Below are 16,840 nucleotides of genomic sequence, written 5' to 3'. Positions count from 1 at the left end.
CATCACAGCTTGATATAATATTTTGATTTTTTTTTCTTGTGATGGCATCTGTGTATTTACAAACTGGCAACACACCACAGTTCCTAAGGGAGCAAAACTTATTTCCTCAACTAATCTCCTTATTGAGACAGCAGAGGAGATCTTAGCAAATATGCTGAGCTAGAAGAGCTTTCATCCGTGGGACAAAGCACACCAAACTCTGATATGCTACACTCATTAGAGTTGAGGGAAGCATGATCTGTCCTGCCAGCTTTGACAACACGAATATTCCAAGAAGTTCAAACCTGCATTTAAAGCCCCATCCAGCTGTACGTGAATCCTGTCTCAAAAAATGGGGGGTACAAAAGCATCTGGACACAGACGCATCAGCCTCCTGCTCCTCAGCAGGAGCATCCTACACGTGCAGATAACCTGCCCAGAGAACCACTGCTGTAATTTACTTTTATCAGAGCCCAGACATGAAACGAGCTCTGCTCAACTTAAGTTTTATACTCATCACTGGAATTACGCTCACAAAGAAGCAATTCCTTAATCCCAGCAGAGGCAAGCTCTGAGCAAATCATGTACATATAAAACAGGAAGAAAAACTGATCCTCAACACAGGCTAATTGACTCATGCAAGGCAATGCATATCAGGCAACAGCAAATCTCAGTCCCAGAAACCTCAGGCTGAATCTCTGCATCCTCTGCTCAGTTCAATCTCTTATTAAAGTCGAGGGAAATTAAAAAAAATAAGACATTCAACAACTGGCTTCCCATCTGAAGTTCAAAAATCCACAGTTATTTCTCCAGAGGAGTTTCTCCACATCTGATTGCGAGGCTGTTTCAAGCAGGAAGGCCATATTCCTGGGTTAGAAACCCCAAGTGGGAATTTATATGAATGTCAAGCCATCAGAGCGCTGCAACACTGGTTGTAATTAGCAGCACTAGAGTGTACTGCAAACACCACCATGTCCCCTTCAGTGTCCGCTGTTCTTCCCTATGAGATGCTCCCTGGGGAATTAATAAATTGAGCAAAGCACAACCCTGAATTCAGATTTGTGTTTGGAATGAGAGTCCTTGGGGAGGAAAACCCACCTGAGGCTGGAAGGTGCTGCGGCAAGGGAACCCAGCTCCTCTGCTGCATCGGAGCCAGTTGCACCGAAAGGTCAGCGCCCTGTGCTGCCAGGAGCTCTGTTGTAGGTGAGAGACCTGGTAACACCATCACGATCAGCTGCCAAGTGCAGGGGCTTTCCACACTTGATAGGCGGCCAGATGGTTTCTGCTGACTGAGGTCAGATGAAAAGCCAAAGGAAAAGAAAAACAAGAATCATAGAAAAGAATCATAGAATCATTTCAGTTGGAAGAGACCCTCAAGATCATCAAGTCCAACCATAACCCAATTCTAGCACTAAACTATGTCCCTGAGAACCCCATTTAAACACCTTTTAAACCCCTCCAGGGATGGTGACTCCAGCACTGCCCTGGGCAGCCTGTTCCAATGCCCCACAGCCCTTTGGGGAAGAAATTGTTCCTAATATTCAATCTAAACCTTCCCTGGTGCAACTTGAGGCCAGGAAGCATGGAAGAATAAAAACAAAGGGTTAAGAATTGCAGTGCTGGACTCTTCTCAGCCCTTCTCACCTGTGTCTTCTGGCCCTGTGCCTGGCACCTTTTTCCAGGAATATGGTCCTGTTCATTATGAACAGTCTCTGGGTACTTACAATTTCCCCAGTTCTGAACTACAGCTGCTCGGTGCAGTTGAGACCTTTTTCATTTGGAGTCTAAGTTCCTCAGAATCACAGAGTGTCAGGGATTGGAAGGGACCTGGAAAACTCATCCAGTCCAGTACCCCTACCGGAGCAGGAACACCCAGAGGCGGTTACACAGGAAGGTGTCCAGGCAGGTTTGAATGTCTGCAGAGAAGGAGACTCCAGAAGCCACCATCATCTCAAAACATACTACTCATTGAATCAAAGAGGCCATCGCACGGTGACGATTGCCACCACAATATGCTCATACACAGTCCCCTTACCTAAATGACAAGCTCCTTCTGGAGCAGACTGTGCCTCCAAAGATCCGGGAGCCTCTATCAGGCCCCTGATCCAGGCCCCACTTCACCCTTCTTTCCAGACCAAAGACCTCTCACAGTTCTGAGGTCCCAGTTCAGGCTGGGATGAGTCTGACCCCGTAGCCAACAGGAAGACAAGTATGGATGTGCCAAGTCCTGGTGTCCCTGGGTGTTTTTACCCCCTAATTTTTCCCCAGTTTTCCTTTGTCTTGAAATACTTCTGTACCACATCATTCCACAGAGTTGCTGCTTGCTGTTAAACAGATGTTGCCCCTTACACCTGCAGTGCTGACCTCTAGATGTGGGTGTGCTTTGTTTTTAAAGCGTTTGTTCCTTTTGAATGGAAGTCACTAAATTAAAGCAAGGTACTTCCCCCACCACCACCACTTTCAGAGTATAATAGAACACAAACATAAACCAAAGGATATTTAAACACCTCTTCCAAATCAAGTAAAACCCATCCATCTTAATAGCAACCCAAACCAATAGCTCTTCCTACACACTATGAACACAGCAGATGTTAAAAAGCTGTTTAATCTTCTTTAGGTAAAAAGCTGTGGCTTTCAAATATGTACAAAGAAGGTCAGACAACTAAAATGCCTCAAAACAGTTTTGCTTGGGGCTAATGGGATCCGAAGTGACCTCTATAATTTCTTAAGTTCCTGAACTTCATTATGATCAAGCTCTCCTTCCCTTTTGATGTGTTTAACTACACATGAGGTGGGTGTTGCCTTCAGCGTATCTAAAACTTTTAAGCATTTTTGATTTATTCTCCTTGAAAAGTGAGCGTACCTGAGGCCGAAGCTAACAACTAGAGATCCATTTAAGTGCAGATGTACCATCATCACTTTTTCAACCCCATCACGGGGACAGCTTTACCATTTCCCCTGGATGTTCAACAAAAAATGCTGCAACCCCCCAAAGTCTGAAACCGCACAACTATTTTATAAAAGTTACTGTTCTTAGAAAGTTTCCTCTTGCTTTACAAGAGGATTTTGCACCTTTACAATGGGTCATTCCCAGCTTCTCCACCAAAACCTCAAGGAGCTGATTCCCTTCTGAACGCAACATTGTTCTACCACTACCAACCTCAGCGGAGTCGCCAAACACCAACACAGGTTTTTAGCAGCAAGACTTGCAATTAAAACTCTTTTTACACGTCTGTCTTATCTCCTAGCTGGATACGTAGCTTTTAGTATTTATTACTATCATTCTGAATAAGACCAGGCCATTTTCTATAAGCACATATACAACCCATTCCTTTTAATTTTATAGCACAGACGTTCTTTGATGCAATTTAGTACATCTGTCCCGCAAAAAAAAAATAAAATACTATCAATGATTCATCCAAGTTCAATTCAGTCACTGATGGAAAGAAATGCTGACTTCCTGTATTTAGGCCTGCACTTAAAGTTCAAAACCACCAACACGATATATTTTTTTTGACAGCATGAAGGGAGGGTTTGCCCCCCGCCTAATCCCCTCTAATATTATATTGTTGCTCACCTTCACTTGAGAGAGACCAGACAAATATTCTGCATAAGAGGTGGAAAAAAGCAGTGCAGGATTTGACTCGGGTGGAGAATATAACATCGCAGACAGCACAGGACAAAGCCAGAGATAACTGAGTGCTCCTGCAAAATACATTGCATATATAGAATAAGGGCTTAATGCAGGGATGGCTGCAAGAAAAATTCTTATCTTCAACAGGCCCTGGGCAAGACCTTGAATATTTAACTAAATATCAAAGAAGTTGCCTTTCAGGATCCACCCTCTGTTCAGCTGGCTTGTCCTTGTGATCTGTCAGCACACAGCCAAAACTAATTCGAGAGAGATGTATAGAGATCTATTGCACTAATTGGCAATTAAGCAGGGAAATAGGGTAGAGTTTGCCAGACTATGAAACACAGACCCGCTCCAAAGACAAGGCAGGTTAATTATGGGGCTTATTTTCAACTTTCCTTATACTCTCTAGTTTGCAGCTTTAACATGAAGACAATTTCTCCCCACATCTTTACCATGAAGCGAATAACCATGCCAACCTTTTATCCTGGCATTTGCCCCAACTTCCAAAATCTACAGAACAGCTCTGGGGTTGCAGGTTGAGCTCATCAGCCGATGTCATTTAAATCAATTAAGGGAACATAGAACACTTCAGACTAATAAAGGCAGTCACACATGCAGAGCAGTGAGGGATCTCTAGGGAAACCATGACAATATTACCTTTATTTACATCAGAGTGTCCCAATAGTGCTCAGGTGGTGGCTCATGGGCACTGCTGGAGCTTCACAAGTAACCAAGTCTTCACCGCGCCTGAGGTGGTAAATAGGTTATTCTTGTAGCATCGTACCATCTGCTTTGATGTAGATTTGTAATGATACTGAGAGCAGATTTTAGAGCGTTGAAGATTTTATAAATGTAACAAATGACGGGCTTTATAGCATCTCGGAGCTGGAGTATCCATGACAACTCTCCGCTGTGCCAAGGGACTTTTAGCCACATGCTGGGAAAGTCACTTACAGCCTGGTTTTCATAAGATGCAGCAAGGTCCTGGTGGGGTTTTTTCCTTAATCCCCAAAGATTTCACTGCCTGCAGGTGTAACAGGAGACAACAACCCCAGCTGTGGACTTCCTTGGTTTCTGCTGGCACCAAGCACAGTTACAGCTTAGAGATCTACCTATCAAATTGTTCCCAGTTAGCATGTACAACTAACTGTCAGGAAGGAAGCACACCTAACCCACTTGGTTTAAAACAAAATGAAACAAAACAAAAAAACCAAACCACATACAAACAATGAAATCCCACCTAAACCTGTTTTCATTCTATCAGCTAAGGAGTTCAAGCAGTAAAGAGCTCCAGCAGACATAAAAACTTGGATTATCCAGACATGGCATGTATCACTTAAGCACACCAATGTACCCCCAATGCCTTTTAGAAACTGATTTTTCTGCCCAAGTACTGTCAAACTGAGTGGTGTGGCATATCCATCATGTTCTTATTCACTCTTTCCCTACAGAATTATTCTTTATTCTGTCTCATTAGATGATGAGCACTTAGGAGCACATTTGAAAAGTCTTCCCTTTAAAATCCTCGTGACACAGCCCTGGGTCAGACCACAACTTCACAACTTCAATGCATTACTAACTCTGTTTTCCAGAGTGATCTCCCAGCACAAGCCCCTGCCCTGGCCAACTACAGCTGCTGTTGCTGCTTGTTACTGTCAAAAAAGTGAACACGAGGGGACTTTCGCCCCCCTCTTTCTGTGATTAACTGATGTTCTGAACGTGCACGATTGATTTGACCACATGCATTATTCACGAGTTTTTCCCTTTTTAAAAATAAACCCTTATGGGTTTTAGGATTGTCAGCTGTCCTGGGGGCTCAGGGCTGTACTGTTTGGTGCAGGAGCCCCAGTTTCCAAGCTCCTAACTCATCACTTCGGTATTTACTAAATTCGACACACAGAAGCCCCAGTGAAGCCTCTGGAAGCAAAACCTCGCGTTCTTAAATTTAAACGTTGTTCTGCAACTGCTACAGAGTATTCAGTGCATCAGAGATCCAAGTTTCAAAGGATTTAAAGGCTATAAGCCACATTGGCCTGATCCTCACTCTACAACGTGCACAGAAAAAGGCCACACGGCTCCAAAGAGCAGGGTGCTGAGTGTGTGTAATGTCCTGCTGTACACCAGGTTTACTCACCAGACAGACCGCAGAGCTGCTTCCCTTTGAACCAAGAGGATCCATCTGGGGAGACACAACCTCAAATGACTCTGGTACAGAATCTGAAAGAAACATGATGAAGTTTAGAGCAGAAGTAGGACAGCAAGGCTCCTACAAAGCAAACATGGCAAACAAAGCAAACCTTTCAGTGCAGGTCCCCAGGGGCTGGCAGGAATAAAAGTCCCAGGAGACCAAAGTGACGAAGTTCTGCTCATTAGTTCTGTGTGATGGGGAAGAGGTTAATTAGCCAGCAACACAACCTGGCCCACTTGCACTGCATGGAAATCTGTACAAGAGCAGCACGGCAGCGTTCACAACCCTTCACACGACTTGCTCGCAGGATAGATCTCCAGGTAATTTACTGAGTCACTTTTGCTTATTTTGTTAATAAAGTTACAGAACGTGCATAATGCCCATGGCCAGTTACCCAAAAAAACCCTAACCAACCAAAAAAACCCAAACAAACCCACAAACATCCAACAACCAAGTTTCCCAAATGCTTTGCAGTTGCCGCTATTCGGAACCCTGAGGTTCTCTGCAGTTCAGCAACAGCTTTTAACAGCAACAAAAAAGCATTAGGGAAATCTGTTTCACAACAAGACAGTGCAGGAAAAAATTGTATTCCTACCAGATCTAATTTGATTAGCATTTCTATACAGAGTTCTCAGTATTTTGGACAGAATACTGCAAAAAATAAGTTGATTTGCTTTTCCCTTCTCAAAAAAGCTCATAAGCTTGGGCATGTTTTGCAAAGTTCAGTCTACTGAGTAAGAGGCTTTCCACACTTCTCAAGTTACAAATTAATGAAAACCAGAAACAAAAATATTTTTTAAAAGCCTGAAATCCTTCCATGAAGTTGAAGATTATCTTGGAACGTAGGTTTTAACTAATAAGCTCTTAGAGCCCAAATGATATTTTTAATAAACCTTATAATTTGAAATTGTTACGACTTAAGGGAATTTTCTAACTGGGATCCAAGCATTTTAAAACGGAAATAAAGAGGCAAGGAAAATGATAACAGAAATTAATTAAGGGAATTAAACAGAGTCAATTGAATGCTTTCATGTTCAGACTAATGCAAGGTCTGTATTCAACAAATGTGAATGTAAATCAGAAAATTTCCTTTATGTACCTACGCTCCTTAAACCTGTAGGTAATTGATTTCATGCATTTTGCATCTCTATTAGGTTACAGTTAACAACATGTTAATATAAATAAAAGCTATGACTCAAGTAATGGCTTCACTAAAAGTAAAATACAATGCGAGCGTTGTAAGTGATCTTTCTTGCTGACAATATTGAATTTATACTAAATACTGAAGAGAGTTTTATAGATCTACTGGGATGTGTCCCTGCAGAGGAGTTTGGGCAACTGGGAAACATAAAGGTGTATCACACAGACCTGAATTTATCCATTTTTATTTGATGCTGCCTGATAGCACGGAATCAACTGAGAGGAGGTTGCTGAAGGAGGAAAGAGCGGAGCTGTGGCAGGAGCCTGGTTGGATCAAAGGAAACCTTATTCCCCAAATCCAGGGGAGAGAACATTGAAGAGAACTTACCCACGGCCATATAACTTGGCTGCACACTTATTCTGCAATCCTACTGGTTTGCATGCGGAAGTTGCTCAAGTGGTCTTACAAAGATGCTTTCTCTAAGTGTGCTGAGCAGACATAAGCGGTTGTTGTTCTTACCCTGCAGCAGAACTATGGAGCCATCAGCGGTGGGTTCCTCCTGCAGCACCAATTCGGGACTTGTCACATGCCTCTGACAGCCACAACGCTGGGAAGCAAAGGGACAGGTCTGAGACACAATCATAGCTAATATGCAATTAGCTAATATGTTCCCACTTGCATGCAACACCTCAACTTTAAAATATCAGAGCGCCAGCCATGTTATCAGTACTTAATCTTGCCATGAATGTCCAAGTCACCCATCACCTCCTGCCATGCCAGAAAGGATTGTCTGCTATAGGCTGTTATTCCTTGTCCCTTCTGTTTAGTTTTAAGATGCGCTGTTGGTCAAGTGTCCCTCTGAGGTTCTGCACACACAGTGCAAAACACCTCACTGCCAGGAATGTTCTGCCTCACATTTCCTACATACCTCTCAAGTTTCACCTTCCTTCTGGCTTGAGTAATCCCTCTTCATAGTTTTGTTCTTCAAATATTTATAGTGTATTATGTTCCATCCCTCCGTCACCCTCAGCACCTTCTAGTAATTTTCCTTATTAATCAAATCCTTCAGGCTCCTGTTAATTTCTTAGTGACTCTTTTCTGACCATCTTCTCAATTACAATAGCTGTGCAGTGATGAAGTAATCAGAATGTAATTTATTTTATGTTATTTATTTTATATAAATACATTATAGAGAAGCACAGCCAAGTGCATCAAGCAACGTTCATTTAGACAACACACTCAGTGACCTGCACTCCCACCAAACACTGGAGTTTTTGCACATTATTCGCAAATCATCCCCAGTTCAAGTGTCTGTCTCTCTGGAGCGGTAACGTTTGTCTCTCTAGGAGTGGATTTATGTCCCTGGGCCAAGAGACTCCTCACACATTCCCTCTGCAATTCAGCTTTCAGCACCTTGTTCACATTTCCAATGCCTCCACCCAGGTTGTGTTTCAAATGCAGTCACCGGGAATTCTGCATGCACAATAAAATCCAAATGCACTCACAGATTACAAGAAGGATGAATGAGAGACTGAGTATTAGTAAAGAAAACAAAAATCCAGACAATAATGGAAGAGAAAAATAATAGTAAATTCAAACTAAGGTCATTTGAATTTATGCTAAGAATGGTCAATTGAATGCTTTTATGTTCAAACTAATGCAAAGCAAATATTTAATAGGCTTATAGGCAAATCAAATTTAATACATGCATATTTCTTGAATATATAAGGAATGGTAAAATAAAGTGCCATGCTTCAAGAAATAAAATCCTTATTGATATTGTTACTGCAAAACCATTTTTTTTCCTCGGGTTTGTAGAATTTTCCTTAGACACCTCTGCTCTTCGGTAAGATCAATCAAGCCAAAGACAAGAACACAGAATCCCAGGATGTCAGGGGTTGGAAGGGACCTGGAAAGCTGATCCAGTGCAATCCCCCCATGGAGCAGGAACACCCAGATGAGGTTACACAGGAAGGTGTCCAGGCGGGTTGGAATGTCTGCACAGAAGGAGACTCCACAACCTCCCTGGGCAGCCTGGGCCAGGCTCTGCCACCCTAACCCCGAACAAGTTTCTTCTCATCTTTAAGTGGAACCTCCTGTGTTCCAGTTTGCACCCATTGTCCCTTGTCCTGTCACTGGTTGTCACCAGAAGAGCCTGGCTCCATCCTCCTGACACTCCCCCTTTCCATATTGATCCCCATGAATGAGTCACCCCTCAGTCTCCTCTTGTCCAGCTCCAGAGCCCCAGCTCCCTCAGCCTTTCCTCACATGGGAGATGCTCCACTCCCTTAATAACCTTTGTTGTCCTGAGAAGAGCCAAGAGCACCGTTTACAAGCTCTTGGTCAGATGGGGTCTGACAAACCCTTCTGGACCAAACCAGGCTGTGCAGTCCAAGTCAATGCCAAATGTTCAGCATTTCACCGCCTAAATACATTTACTTTCCACACACATGCCTCCCCCTGCATTTATTCTCCTCCTCAGTGTCTCTGCACATGTTGGGCCTTCTCTGCATGTTGCACAGGTCACATTTTTTGGACGGGAGAAATTCCAGTGTAGCACTAAGAAAGTATCTCTTACATGCAGAAGTTCACCGAGTTTTCCCCACGGCCCACAGATCCTGGAACCATTTCAGTTTCTGGTTCTCATGAGCTGAAATTCTGCATTCTTGCCCATGTACTTTCTCAAGCTGTTAAAAAAAAAATATCACATGCACCAAAATACTTTCCCTTTTGTACACCCATCCCACAACGTCTGGAATGCAGCTTTCTCCAGAACAGGCAGGAAGAACTTCCCAGATTTATTTCACCATATGAATTCATCTGAAATGTTCTTGCTGGCTGATGAAGAAAACAGTTTTACACTTGGAAAGTGAGGGTAAGTTTGAGATGGTCACAAAGAGCACAAGTGTGAAAAATCGCTGCTCCTGACAACATCCAGCAATTCCTTAGGGGTTCTGGAAAGCGGACTTGGCAACAAGAGCAACATAGAAACGACTATCACTCAACAGCTGACAGAAATAAATGTTGGTTTCTGCTAATATGAGCCAGCTGGGTTTATCCTTGTCCAGAGTATCACACATGGCTGGCCCATGGTATATTACATAGGGGTAATGATTCAAACCAGAGACCTCAAAAGCCAGCCCATGCCATCTGTAACACCAAGCACCACATATAAGGTTTGCTCTACAAACATTTAATAAAGATGAAAAACTGGTTTCCAAACACAATACCAGTGTTAAAACTTCTCTAGTTCCTTTTCCTTAGGTAAACATGCAGTTTTGCTTCATTATAAACTGGCACAAAGCTCTCCCCCAAAATCCTTCTCTCCATTCAGAAACAAATAGCTTTGCCCTCAATACAAATAAGTCTTTGTATTTGTCATGATTTCAGCTGCTCAGTGCCAGTTCTGGTAGGGCAAAAAGGGGAGAGGTTCAGGGAGGAAAAAAAAAAAAAATACTCTGTGTTTTAATGCTGATTCATTCCAAAGACCATGAGGACTTGCAGGCATAGGCAGCAGTGGTCAGAGGGGTGGTTGTGTTGGTGAGGTTTTCTGTCCGGCAGCACAGTCTGGACAAGGGTGTTTAGAGCCCTCCAGGCCCACAGCGAGCCAAGACAGCCCCTCACCCTCATTGCTTTTCCAACTTTGGCTCAAATTCCTCAAGAGAAATAGCTGAACTGGTGGTCCCACACATGCCCTCTTGGGTCTTGCCCCTTTAGTGCATCTGCTCACAGCATTTCAAATCCTCATGCCATCTCCAGCCCACCTGCTGGCTTCCCTTCCTTCTTTCCGGAGTCCTTAAGTCTCAATTCCTTCCACCGATTTACACCATGATCTGCTTTCTACTCCTGACTGGTGTCCTTCTACAGAAAGGACTGGACCATCACCTCCTCATAATTTCCCTACAATGGTTGCTAAGCATAAATTCAAACTGAAAGACCCATTTCTACCACTGAAGCTACCCCCATGTCTCCCTACACCACCCTTACCCACATTCACAGTTTGGCCATCCCCTTCCATTTCACCTTCAAGAATACAACCCATTGTCAACACTTTCTGAACACCATCTCAGAATAACACCATGAAGACAGACCAGTGAGGTTAAAACTTTGCTCCAGGCATCAGCCAGCATCTCCACTATTGCAACAGCTCTTTCCCAACCTCAGCAAAGATCTGTGCGCCCTTTCATGATGGCACTGCGAAGTCCCACCTAAGGGACATGCTTGAGCGTGCCCACTCACATCAGAGATTTAACTGAAACTGCACAAAGTGGAATAAATTCCAGGAGCAGAGATTATGTTATACCAACCTGCGACTAATATACAACCTGGCAATTAAGGCTCTCACATTGAATGTAGAAGGAAAATTTCAATTCAACATTTGAAATTACAAGTTTTTCCTCTCAAAAGCATTAAAGTCCTTTGATTTCAACTGTTATTTCTGATGGATCAAGTTTTTTTTATTATTATTTTACGATGTTTTCAGTATAAAGAAGTGGCTTCTCTTCCAATCTTTTTTTAAAGACATAAAATGCTGCCCTTGTATTTACTGCACGAAAATTATTAGTATATTTTTTTACAGTGTGGAAGAGGTAAAAGCAAGCCAGCAGCAACCAAGATACTTGGAAAATAAACACAGATCTGCCACTAAGTAGCCTTCAGTCACATACGTGACGTGCCCTGCAACACTACTTCCACCTTCATTCCATCTACCAGACTTCATGTATTACTGTGGTTTCTTTTCCTTATAGAAGAACAAAGTGAAGGTAGGTATGTGTACACTTCTATACAATGAGCTGCACAAAGCCAGAGGAAGAGAAATAGGGAAAAGAGCACATAGAGAAGTACGGCCAGGAGAAATAGGATCAGCAGGTTCTGGGATTATATGTGCAGGAAATACGAAAGCAGAGAAAAAATTTATCCTGTTGACACTGTTTTCCAGATTAAGCATTGCTGTTACATCTGACTCTTGTCAACTGGAGTAAGAAGATACAAAAGGAAACTGGTATGACATGCATTTGTGTTACTGCACATACCCAGGGTGAGGTTTTATTTGCTTCTCATGTAAAGACAGAACACCTACTTCTTCACGCTACTGTGAGCATTTCAGGTTGCCTAAATCCACTGCAAATATCCAAACCTATTTTGGGGATTCAGAAATGGTTTACTTACATGTAAGTAACTTGATCCAGGAGATGAGAACAAGCTAATTAGCCTGTAGTCAATGATTGCAACATTATCTCATGTATTGAAATAGCTTGGTTTTTAACTACCTTCTGACTGTCATGTTTTATTTCTTCAAAAGCAACCAGCTTACACTTCAGACATGCAGGAGTACAACTATAGCTGCAAGGATTTCCTTGCAGGTCTCTTGAATAAATTTGAGACCTACAACAAGAAATCATCATAAAACTCAACACCACTGCAAAGCAATAACGATATTGAGACAATCATTTGCCAGGGTTGCTCGCTTCCCAAGGCAATCTGAACAGCCATGAGAAAGCCTTGCTGTACAAAACCTGCCTTCCTCACCCCTTTGCCCGGTCAAAAAAAACTCAAAAAGCTCCAACAGAACAGAGTCCGGCGCCATTCCCACTCCTGTCGGTCACGAGGTGCCTCTCCCAAGCTGGGCAAAACCACAGTACCAGCACTTCACGGTGCTCAAGTTCAATTTCTAGTTCAGCTATTAGCTGACCACAGGCTAATGGGGAAAAATTATCCCAATTCCCTCCTAAGTGCTTTTAGATTCACACAGAGATAAAAGCTATGAAATTATTATCACTAGAAGAGATAGATGATCTTTGAATTGCTCTGCTTTTTGCCCGAGTCCCTGTCCTTATAAAACTTGCCATACACTGGAAGAAAGTCTCGGCAATCCCAAGAGCTGCGTCAGATCAGCAAAGACACAGTTTGCCTACTTAATTTTCTGTGTCTTACCCTCCTCTTAGTCCTCCTTTCAAACCCATTGCTAAAACACTCCGGCCTTATCTCTGCAAATTTACCTGAGTGACTTTGTCCTACATATTAAATTTTCAGTAAACATTATATTTTCCCAATAAAGGGACAGCCACAGAAAAATAGCCTAGAAAGATGCCAGACAGGCTTTGATATCTTCAGCTGCTTCAGAAAAATAGCCAAACTTACGGTTGTTTTTTGTAGTCACCTTTGAGTGAATGCTCATTAGATATTCTCATCCTCAGGTCTTCTGAGCTTATCTTCTCCTAAGCAGAAATCCTCTCTTTAGTCGTATCACATCCAACAAAAACAGAGAACAGGACACGTGTGCGCTGTTCGAGGAGACTTGCTCAAAAATTACCAGGTAAATGCTCCTTAGGCCCATCAAAGGTAGGGAAAACACAACACATTAGGGAGCAAAAGCGAGGTTTATGCAGTTTATGTACTTATCCCCGCTGCCCGTTCTCGACACACATGAACTCCTGCACGTATAGTTAGCAGTAGCATCCTCAAGGTCTTAAAAAGCAAAACACAAGAACAAATACATGTTATCCACTGCCTGTTGCTGGTAGCCGCCATGACTTTGGTGTCCTCAGAGACTAGAGAAACTTAGAGCCATAAATGCAGCTGTAATGGGAGAATCAGACATCCTCATGTGCATCAAGTAAATTACATATCCAGGCATAATGCCAAGACTGGTTTTTCAGTACCACTAATGACTATTTCACAAAATAGTTAATTAGAGGACCACAGGAAAAGCAACTCTTGGCTTGGCCCTGGCCAGCCCTGAGGATCCAGTTCTTCATGCCTGTTCATGCACATCAAGTTTGGCCCATGGACCACTGTGTGTTTAACTTCAAAGTCCATCCTGGATTAACTCTTCTAGCAATCAAAAACAAGTTGAACTAAGTTCAGGAAGACCCCATGCACCTCAGAAATACAGTCAGAAAGAGCAAGATCCTTGCAGGTGACAGAAAGGTTCTGTAAAGATGACACTACATAGAGGCTTCAAGAAGGTGAAGTTGTACCCCAAGCAGAAAGCAGCACGTACTACTCGGGCAGACTGTAAAGCTAGTACAAACCAGGCCAAAATACTTTGAGGAACAAGCTTGCAAAAACTGTAACATCTAAGAATAAATCATTTATCAAAAATTGTCCTAGGTAGTAGCTTACTAGAGAGCCTGGAGGGCCAGTGGATGATCAAGGTAGAAAAGGAGCTTTCACAAAAGATAAGGCCACAATAAAAAAAAGATTTATTTTCATTTCAGTTGGAATGTTTCAGTGCTAGAAGCTTTTTTCCCCCCAAGACAGTGGGAGTAAGTGGCCTCGGAAGACCTGCCTGTATTTGAAGTGCCAGTGGAAGAGGTTATAGCAAAGGTAGAAAGCACTGACAGTGCCAAAACATGAACAGAGGGCAGGATTCAACCAAGGGTTTTAAATGAATTCTAAGAAAAGAACTGAACTTCTCTCTCTTATACTATTTGTTTAATATCTTGTTTGGGCGCCATGTTTAATCTTGCAAGGGAGTTTTTAAGCTGACCTTTCTGGAAGGGCATAAATAAAACCTCCAAACTACTGTTCACAAGGAAACTCCTCTTTAAAATGTTTTGCTATGTGCACTGAGAAAAAGAAGTGCATGAAATGAAAAAGGCACAAGACTTTTGCCACATAGCCTGAAAAGGTCTTAACTACAGCGTAGTTACAGTTACTAGGATTTTCGAAATAGGCTAAAGAAGTCAGGTATGCAAAACCCTCCAAAAGGGTTAATTTGGTATCTGAGAACTCCTCCTTTAGTGCCTCTGAAAAGCTTATATTCATCATGGCTGGACCGGGTTATTAATCGCAATGCTATTGTATTCTGTGACAAAACTGAAAAAGTTGACAGAGGTGCAGGGCTGGACCTGGATAGATTGGATTTCTCTCTCTCTCCTACTCTCATTCATCCAAATTTTGGCACTTCTAAAATAGTTTGGGTGAATCATTCAGTATAAAGCTTCTCTCCCCACTAAATACAAACTGCACCTAGTGACCCAGTTTAGGATGGAGGTTTAACTGGATCTGTGTACAGGTTTGGCTGGGAGCTCTCACCCATGTCCCTCACCAACACCTCTGATCCCAGCAGAGCAATGTGGTCTTCAAGGATCAGGTATCAGCTCCTTTGCTCTAATTTTGTTCCTGCACTTCTCAATTGCAGCAAAATCCTTCGCCTGACTCTCCGCTTTGTAAAGTGGTTGTAAAGACACAAGTTACCATTAAAACAGCAAAAAGTTATAGCTACCACTGCCAACACCACATAAATTAACTACATTATCTCAGACTGTATTACAAACAGCTACATACTGTAGCAGTCAGACTGTATTAATAAGAAGATATTTAATTATCTTGCTCAGAGCTGCAAAGATAAATTCACGTCTATAATTAACATCACACCACCTGACCTGCACACAGAGCCCATCCCTCAGAGCACACGAGCACGGGGAGGCCGGGAGAGGTGAAACCGAGAAGAACCAAATAACTACAAGGATTTAGATGGCAACTGAAAACATTCTTTCTTATTTTGAACCAAACCAGTTCCTTCTAAGTTCACATGTACTGGATACAAGTGAATTTACCTTCTCTTATGTAAGTTTTGATACTAATGTGCCTTACAACTCTGGACACTTGAAGCAGCAAATCTGAATTTTGTGAACTAGTCTCCTGATATATCTTCCCTAAACTAGGCCTAACTTGAACCTAAGTTTACAAATAATACAGCTGATAGTGAGAAATATTCACCTTCACCTTCCAAACTTACGGATTACCAACCAGAACAGAACGGCCACACGCACAAGGGCTCCACTCACAATTAGAATTCATTTCTCAGTAAAATACATAGAAGCCAAGTTACTTCAATAAAATACTTTCAGATCTCTAAAAGGTTGGGAGGCAGTTTAAATTCTCACGATGCAAGTGCACTTGAACTCGGTCCTTTCTGTTCGACTCTGATCTATTTGCTTTTTTGCATTTCCCACAGGACGTGCCGCTGCAAATTTCCCTCAATGTCTGTCATTTCTGAGAGCCCGGAGGAAATGATAAGAATAGCCTAATACAGATGAAAAATGAAGCAATCAATAGGCACTAAAATGGAAAATTGCATACATGTATATTACATTAACTACACAGAAATACATCTTCCAGAAGGCTTTACAGTAATTGTTGAGAAAATAAATCATACCTAAAAAGTGCTTATTAAAGCGATGGGAAATAATGTTGCTTTTAATGTAATTTTTACTGACGACTTACTAATTTATTTTTGAGTACATTATAATTAGTAGCCTTTACAACAATTTAGATTAAAAGAAATAAAAATCAGAAGCTATGTAGGTCAACACCAACATTGTTTATGATTTTTAAAGAAGGAAAATAAATCCTAAAGGATTCTAAAAGCTGCTTTCCTGACAATTGCAGACTCCCAGCTACACAAACCCTTAATTACAAGCTGAAGTCGAAGCTGGAGATATTAATTAATATCACAGTTAGGGACTGAGAAATAGGGGGGAAAACCCAAGACAGTCTCAACACTTACCCAACGCATTTGGAGTGACGACTAATTCAGTGTTTTCTGTAGATGTTGTGCAGACAAAACCACAAGAAGTAAAAACCAATGGAGCACAAGAAAACTGAGGTTAAACAGAGATGGCTACCCCAGTTATTTTTTCATAGACGGAGTCATAAACTTGCCCATTTATGCTGAGGTTCATATCTTCAGTTACCACAATTAAGAGAAGCTGCTGTTCACCCATGAAGCCAAGGAACTCTTCCCTCATTAGCAAAATAAGACATTTGTCCTGCTTTTTCCATTCGCTGCTCATTTGAGCAGCTACAGCCTTTAAACAGGAGCTTCATCCCAAGATGATTCTCAAAGAGAGACACGTTAACACAACAGGCGTTATTAGCTGTATAT

The sequence above is a fragment of the Columba livia genome, chromosome 20 (genome assembly GCF_036013475.1).
Source record: "Columba livia isolate bColLiv1 breed racing homer chromosome 20, bColLiv1.pat.W.v2, whole genome shotgun sequence".
NCBI lineage: Eukaryota > Metazoa > Chordata > Aves > Columbiformes > Columbidae > Columba > Columba livia.
The sequence above is the reverse complement of the archived record's forward strand: the minus strand, read 5'-3'. Positions refer to the sequence as shown.